This window comes from Neofelis nebulosa, chromosome 2 (assembly GCF_028018385.1).
Source record: "Neofelis nebulosa isolate mNeoNeb1 chromosome 2, mNeoNeb1.pri, whole genome shotgun sequence".
Taxonomy (NCBI): Eukaryota; Metazoa; Chordata; class Mammalia; order Carnivora; family Felidae; genus Neofelis; species Neofelis nebulosa.
In genome coordinates this window covers 163,838,045-163,845,688 of record NC_080783.1, presented here as the reverse complement: position 1 = coordinate 163,845,688, position 7,644 = coordinate 163,838,045, and positions in this window count along the sequence as shown.

Sequence of the window (7,644 nt, the reverse complement as noted above, 5' to 3'; positions counted from 1 at the left end):
GCTCAAGTTGTAATCCCAGGGTCGTGGGGTTGGGTTCTGCACTGAGCATGGAGTCTGCTTGAGATTCTCTCTCTCCTGCCCCTGTCCCCCACTTACTTACTCTTTTTAAAATATATTTTTAAAAAAGCAGGGGCACCTGGGTGGCTCATTCGGTTAAGCATCTGACTTTGGCTCAGGTCATGATCTGGTGGTTCATGAGTTCGAGCCCTGCATCGGGCCCTGTGCTGACAGCTCAGAACCTGGAGCCTGTTTCAGATTCTGTGTGTCTCTCTCTGCCCCTACCCAATCACACTCAGTCTCTCTTTCAAAAATGAATAGACATTAAAAAAAATTTTTTTAAACTCAGAAGACTTTTAAATGGAAAACATTAAACCACCATCAGAAATGTTAAAAAAAAAAAAGCTGAAAAATTATGGCTGACAGGAGTGGAAAAGCTTTATAGTGTGAAAAAGTGAAGGTTTCAGTATGCCGTGGTTAGGGGCTGTTGGCATGGGGAAGCTGCAGGCAACCTAATTTGAAGTGGGATGTCCAATGCCATTGGTTAGGGGTGCATATGTGGTTTTCTAGGTTTGGTCTTCAGTTGAAAACGGACAAACTTAGGGGAGCTGTCACTTTGTCACTTACTAATCAAGTGCTGGCCATTTGGGGATGATTGTTACAGAAGTTAATATTTAGCTTCCTGGATTGTCACTAGGGGTAGCAGGTCTGACTTCTAGCTGGCTGGCTTCCTCAGTTGTTTGTTGTTTGTAGATAAAGGGTTTGGTTTTCTGCAGAGATTGCTGCAGATTGTAGGTCAAAGTTCCATGTTTGTATAAGGTCTATCCGTGGTCCATTTGTGTATTCAGTCTCTCAGGGCTTCTCATGAGCAGTAACTACCCTTGTATTAGGGTTCTCTAGACGAACAGAACAGAGAAAGAAAGAGAAAGAGATTAATTTTAAGTAATTGGCTAATGTTACCCGGGCTGGCCAGTCTGAAATCTGTGGGTCCAGCTAGAGATTCATTAAGAGTTGATGCTGTCTTGAGTCCAGAATCTGCAGTCTCAGACAGGGTTTCTGTGTTGCAGGCTTGAGGCTTAGTTTTATGTTAAATGCTTTGCTTTTGACTGATTGGGTGAAGACCCCCAACATAGAGACTGGTTTCCTTTACTCAAAATCTACTAATTTAATGCTAATCACATCTAAAAGTTATCTTCCCAATAACATCTAAACTGGTATTTGACCAAACAGTGGGCACCATAAGCATAGCCAAGTTGACGCATAATTAACCATCACAAACATGTCCTAGGCACTGTTCCTTACTTACTGCCTGAGAAGTCACCATTATGTTTATTAGGGTTTATGAGGTTTATCTACAACTGTTGGTTGTCTGCAAGCATATCTTTCTCCATTAATATAGTTTACACAGAGGCAGTGACAGTATTTAAACACTGCACCCTCCACCTTCCACCCCCTTCGTAATACATCTGGCCTTGTAAGAAGGAAATAATACTTAGACAGTCACCTTCTGGTTGGGTTAGCTGAAGTCAGGTTGCCAGAACACTGTTTTCACTGAGTTGCTTTATAGGGTACTTTATCCAAAATACCATTCTACCCTCGTGTTTACTATATTCACTGTTGGAATTCTGAATGAAATTAGTATCTTACACCAAAGCCAGTGGGTACTATCTTAAGTAGACATACAGCAGTATGTTTATTATATTCAGCTAGATGACATTTAAGAGAAAATATTACAGAGTATAACAAGCTCATTTCTTTTGCTTGTGGCTCAGTTTAGTCATATATTTGTACCTGAGAGCTTATTCATAGCTGGCTTCTGGCTGCTTTCTATTACATAACAAAAGAAATGGCACTTACCCTTCCTCGCAGTGTTCTTGCAGGTTTTCTTAGTTTTTTAGAGATTTCTATTATAGGTAAGGTTGGTAAGGTGGTCCATGATTTTGGAATTTTGTGCCAAAGACTACCAGCTCTGAGATGTGAGGAGTAAATAAAAAGTAACCATGAAATCTGGAATATTTTTTAAAAATCAAGACATCCTTTTTAACAAGAGTAGACTTAAATGACCTGAATTCCACAGAGAAGCCAGGAAACACTTGGGAACTATACATTTATTTTAACAAAAATGGGAATCTAATATCCTGTATTTTTATGAAATGAAAATAATGTCATTGAATTACTCAGGTGGACCTAAAGAAAATTTTAGGACAAAGGAAATAAAGCTTGTAATGCACTTTAGAAAAACAACATAAATGCTTTATAAGAAAACCCTCAGGCCAATAGCAAAAAAAAAAAAAAAAAAAAAAAAAAAAAGAGAGAGAGAGAGAGAGAGAAATACTACAAAAGTAGTATTATTCAAAATAAGGGAAATTCTCTTAGGAATTACCCAAAGATAAACAAGAAAAAAAAAGAATTTCCATCTCCACAATAAAAGAAACCCTGATTCCATTTGCTTCATGATCCAAATGCGAACTTAGAAGAAAAAGTAAGTATAATGAAAAATATAATTGCTTTGGGTTAGAAATTAAAGATGAGTTGAGAAAAGGATTGCTGTATTATTATTTTTTTAAGATTCACCTTTGATTCAATTTTGACTTATTGGTCACAGAGTCAATTCAAATTTTTTCCCACAAGGGGGGGCCTGGGTGGCTCAGTTGGTTAAGTGTCTGACTCTAGTAGATTTCAGCTCAGCTCATGATCTCAGGTTTGTGAGTTCGAGCTCTGCATTGTGCTCTGTCCTGGCAGTGTGGTGCCTACTTGGGATTCTTTCTCTCTCTCCCTCTCTCTGCCCCTCCCCAACTCGAACTGTCTCTCTTTCAAAGTAAATAAATTTTAAGAAAGTATGGTAAAATATAAATTAAAATAAATAAATAAATTTGTTCCCACTGGAACTGTCGAAATTGCAAACATTCCCCATCTTTTGAGTAAAATGCCTCTGACAGAACACATATAGTATATAGTACTAGGGATTAGAGATTACTTACTTCGTTATTTTTACTAAACCTTATATCTCAATTTCTTCAATTAGAAAAATGCTCAGGCCTGATTGTTTCATGGGTTTTTGTTTTCATTTATTAGCTCACTTGTTCTCACACTTCCCTGTTAAATTGGAAGGTACAAGTATAATCCATTTTCTACAGAGAAACAAAGGAAGATTTGGAGTGGTCTTGTGATCCTTATCACATAGCAGAACCAGGGCTGGAACTCTGGTCTTCTGACCTCATTTCATTGTTCTAGGACACCATCCCTTAGTCCAGCATAAGAGAATTCCTAAACAGATTAGCAAACCACTCTTGAAATTGTGAAAGTTGTTATTATGTGATCAAGTCATTATAAGGAAAACCCTAGTTTCTGGTGGGGGAGGGGAGAATAGGGTGGGAACTCTCTAAGACAGACATGTATTTGATTCATACAGTTTATTTTATTTTGAACAAGAGTCTAGCAAAGTCTAGCCTTGGACTGGTTCTTAAGGGTTGGTCTCTGAAATAAATGCCCTACAGAAATGGGGAAAGAGGACTGGCCTTTTACAGTCCTGTATTATTCAGTCATTAGTTATGAACTGGGGATGGAGAGGGGACAGGGAAGGTGGTGGTGGTGGGAGAGGGTTTGGGTAACTTCCCTGATGAAGTGACTCCAGCCAGCACAAGGCAATTCTTTGGAGAATGGTGGATGGGTGCCCTGGTATGGTAGAGGATATCCACTGGATATTAGAGTATCCACTGCAAGTGTTAAGTTATTCCTTGTCCATTTATATCTGACAACCTCCAAGCTAGTCTAAAAAAGTTACTGAGGCTGTGATGTGATTATTGGAATATGATAAAATTTCTCCTTCCCATAGTATTTTTTTTTCCTCTTTTGGCAAAAGGATTTGTTCTATAGAGTTTAGGGAGTTATAGATACAGAGGCCAGGGATAGGCCACCTCCAGATGGGCCACTTTGGCATGAAGATTATTTTTTAGTTAAAAAGCAATCAAGGATACATGCCTGGGTGGCTCAGTTGGTTAAACATCCGGCTGTTGATTTTGGCTTAGGTCATGATCTCACCGTTCATGGGTCGGAGCCTGATGGAGGGCTCTGAGCTCACAGACAGTGCGAAGCTTGCTCAGGATTCTCTCTCCTCTGTCTCTTCTCCTCCTTTGCTCTTTCTCTCTCAAAATAAATACATAAACTTTTAAAAAAATCTTAAAAAAACAAAAGCAATCGGGAACCTCCAGGTGGCTTGGTTGGTTAAGCATCTGGCTCTTGATTTCGGCCCAGGTCATGATCTCGTGGTTCATGAGATTGAGCCCCCAATCGGGCTCTGTGCTGACAGCATGGAACCTGCTTGGGATTCTCTCTCTCTCCCTCTCTCTTTGCCCCTCTGCTGCTCATTCTCTCTCTCTCTCTCTCTCTCTCTCTCTCTCTCAAAATAAACATGAAAATAATTAAAAATAAATAAAAATAATAAAGCAATCAAAACTCAGCAGCTTCAGAAAAAGGTTTTTACACCCCCCCCTCACTCCCCCTTAATTTAGATAGAGGACCTGCTCTAGGAAAAGAGTTATCACCATAGATAACTACATTTTGCTATAAACTAGGAGTGCTAGACAAGGAAGAACCTAGTAAGGCCTGTTTGACCAAAACCCTCTATACCCCATTGTTTCCTTTTGGTCCAGGAAATATTTGTTTGCCAAACATTTACTCTTTTTCATCTTCTTGTGAATTGCATGTTTTCTCTTTAAAGTTCCAGACTCCTACCCCTTTTCCTTAGTTCAGAAAGACATATATATATATAATATATATTTATATATATAATATATATATATCTATAATATATATCTATAATATATAATATATATTATATATATATATATAATATATATAATTTTATATATTTTCCAGACTGTCTTTGGAATGTCCATGTCTGTGTAAATTCCCCATAGGAATGAAATTAAATTTTATTTTCTCCTGTTTATCTGTCTCATGTCAATTTGACTCTTAGCCCAACTAAAAGGACCCTGAAAAGGACAGGAAATTCTTGTTCCCCAACACCATAAAGGCAATTAAAAAAAAAATAGGCTTCTAGGGGCTCCCAGTTGGTTAAGCGTCTGGCTTCAGCTCAGGTCATAATCTCACAGTTTGCAAGTTCGAGACCCACACTGGGCTCTCTGCTGCCAGAGCAGAGCCAGCTTCAGATTCTCAGTCCCCCTCTCTCTCTGCTCTTCTCCCACTAGCATGTGCACACACACTCACTCTCTAACTAAACATTAAAAAAAAAAAAAAGGCTTCCATTATGAAAAGTGGAAATCAGACTGTTCAAAACCCCAGCTCATGTGTTTACCAGCTACTTGACCTTGTTTTGAGCAGCTTATTTAAATGCTTGAAGCATCACTGTCTGTCCTTATAAGTAAAATGGAGATAATAACAATGTTTGCTTCATAGAGTTGTTATGAGAATCACCTGACATAATAAATGTAAAGCACGTGTGGTAGGTCCTCAGTCATCGTTAGCTATCCCTTGGCTTAGTTATAACCATCGTAAAATTTCTGTGTGTACACCTTCAACTTCTTTTATAGACTGTTTTGAATAGTGGAGTCATGGCAAATAAAAACTGTGGTTCAACTCTTGTTGCAGTTTAGATTTACAACACTTTGTTATTAAGTTACAGACTGGTTATTCTGGTTGGAGGGAGAAGTGGAGAGGTTTTTTTTTCATTTTAGTTTAGCCACATGCTGCTTCCAACCAACTGGTGTGGGAGAATTCTTCTCCCTCTCCTTCCCCCTCTCCTCCTCTTTCTCCTCCTCCTCCTCCTCCTCCTCCTCCTTCTTCCTCTTCGTTTTTAGTTAAGTATTGCAGAAAGAAATGTCAGAGGATCTGGATAACCCATATGTGGTAGCCAATACAAATTGTAAAAGAGTATTTTGAAATACAAAGCAAGATTAAAACTTAATCATCACCAAATAGCAATAATGTTCACTGTAATATTGAGGAAAGGTTTGAAGTTGTTCTTGTTTAAAATTTTTTTATGTTTTATTGTATTATTGAGAGAGAGACAGAGAGAGAGAGAGAGCACAGAGGAGGGGCAGGGAGAGAGGGAGATACAGAGTCTGAAGCAGCCTCCAGGTTCTGAGCTGTCAGCACAAAGCCCAATGCGAGGCTTGAACTCACAAACTCTGAGATCATGACCTGAGCCGAAGTTGGACGCTTAACCAGCTGAACCACCCAGACATCCCTGAAGTTGCTCTTATTTTGAAGGTGCCAAGAAAGGAAATTCATTGTTAAAAATTTTCTATGTTGGATGAGTTTACAGCATGGAAGATTTAAAATTATTTAGTGCCAGATATCCTCTTGTGGTTTTGGCTCTCAAAAATCAAATAGCCTTTGTAAAAGACAGAATAACCGAAATTGCAAAGAGTGATTTTTGTTAAGCAGTTAGAGTGGCTACCTTTTGTTTGTGACTGCCTGGCATCCATTTAACCTTCTTTTCCTCTTTTTTTTTTTTTTTTTTTTTTGGTTAGGCTACTTTCTCTTTTGTTATCTTGTTACTGATTTTCTGAACAGAAATAACCCCCTCTGATATTGGAATGAAGGAAATATTTATTTACAAAGGATAATGGGAATCTTACTTATCTTCATATTTTTATTTTTACAGGTTGTACATAATAATATTATATTTACAGGTTTGATATTATATTAGAGTTCTCAAGAGAAACAGAACCAGTAGGATGTGAGAGTGTGTGTGTGTGTGTGTGTGTGTGTGTTGTCAGAATGGAGATGCAGGGAAAGTCAGTGTTTCTGTTCAAGTCTGAAGTCCATCTGCTGAAAAATTCTTTCTTTTTGAAGAAAGTCAGTCTTTTGTTCTATTCTGGCCTTCAACTGATTGGATGAGGCCACTCGTGTTATAGACAGCAATCTGCTTCACTGAAAGTACACCAGTTTCAATTTTAATCTCATCCAAAACACCCTCAGAAACATCCAGAATAATGTTTGATCAAATATCCGGGCAGTGTGGCCCAGCCAAATAAACCTATAAAATTAACTATCACAGATATCTAGTAGTAATGGCCAATTTTCATTTAGCTTTTCCTATGTGCTAGGTACTTGACTAAGCTTTTTACAAGCATCATTTCAATGAATTCTCATGCAATTATTTGAGCAGATGCTATCACTGTCTTCTTTTTATAAATGAGGAACTAACACTAAGAGAAACTAACCTTTAAAAAAACTTGCCTAGGCCATCTAGTAGATGGTAGAACCAGGACATGAACCTGGTTTGTAGGATTCCTAAAGGCCATGCTCTTAACAAACAAGCCACATTGCTACTTCAAGATTAGCAATTTGTTTGCCATGCTTTCATCCTTTTTAGTAGAATACTCTGGCAGCATGGGAGAAAGAGTCTGGGATTGGTAATCAGGAGACAAAATGTCTTTTTTTCATTCAGTGTTTTTGAGTTATAACTGCTAGAAATATGTTATGTTTAGGAGATACCACATTAAGTAAGACAAAGTCCTAGTTCTTACAAATTTAGTGGGACTTCTGGGAAGTAGATGTGCTAAATCATGCATGCAGTGTTATGACACCATACAGCAGGAATGTCTAACCAAAGTCCTGAAGCCAGGGAAAACACCTGGAACGAAAGATGTCCAAGTTGAATCTTGAGAGCAGAGTAGG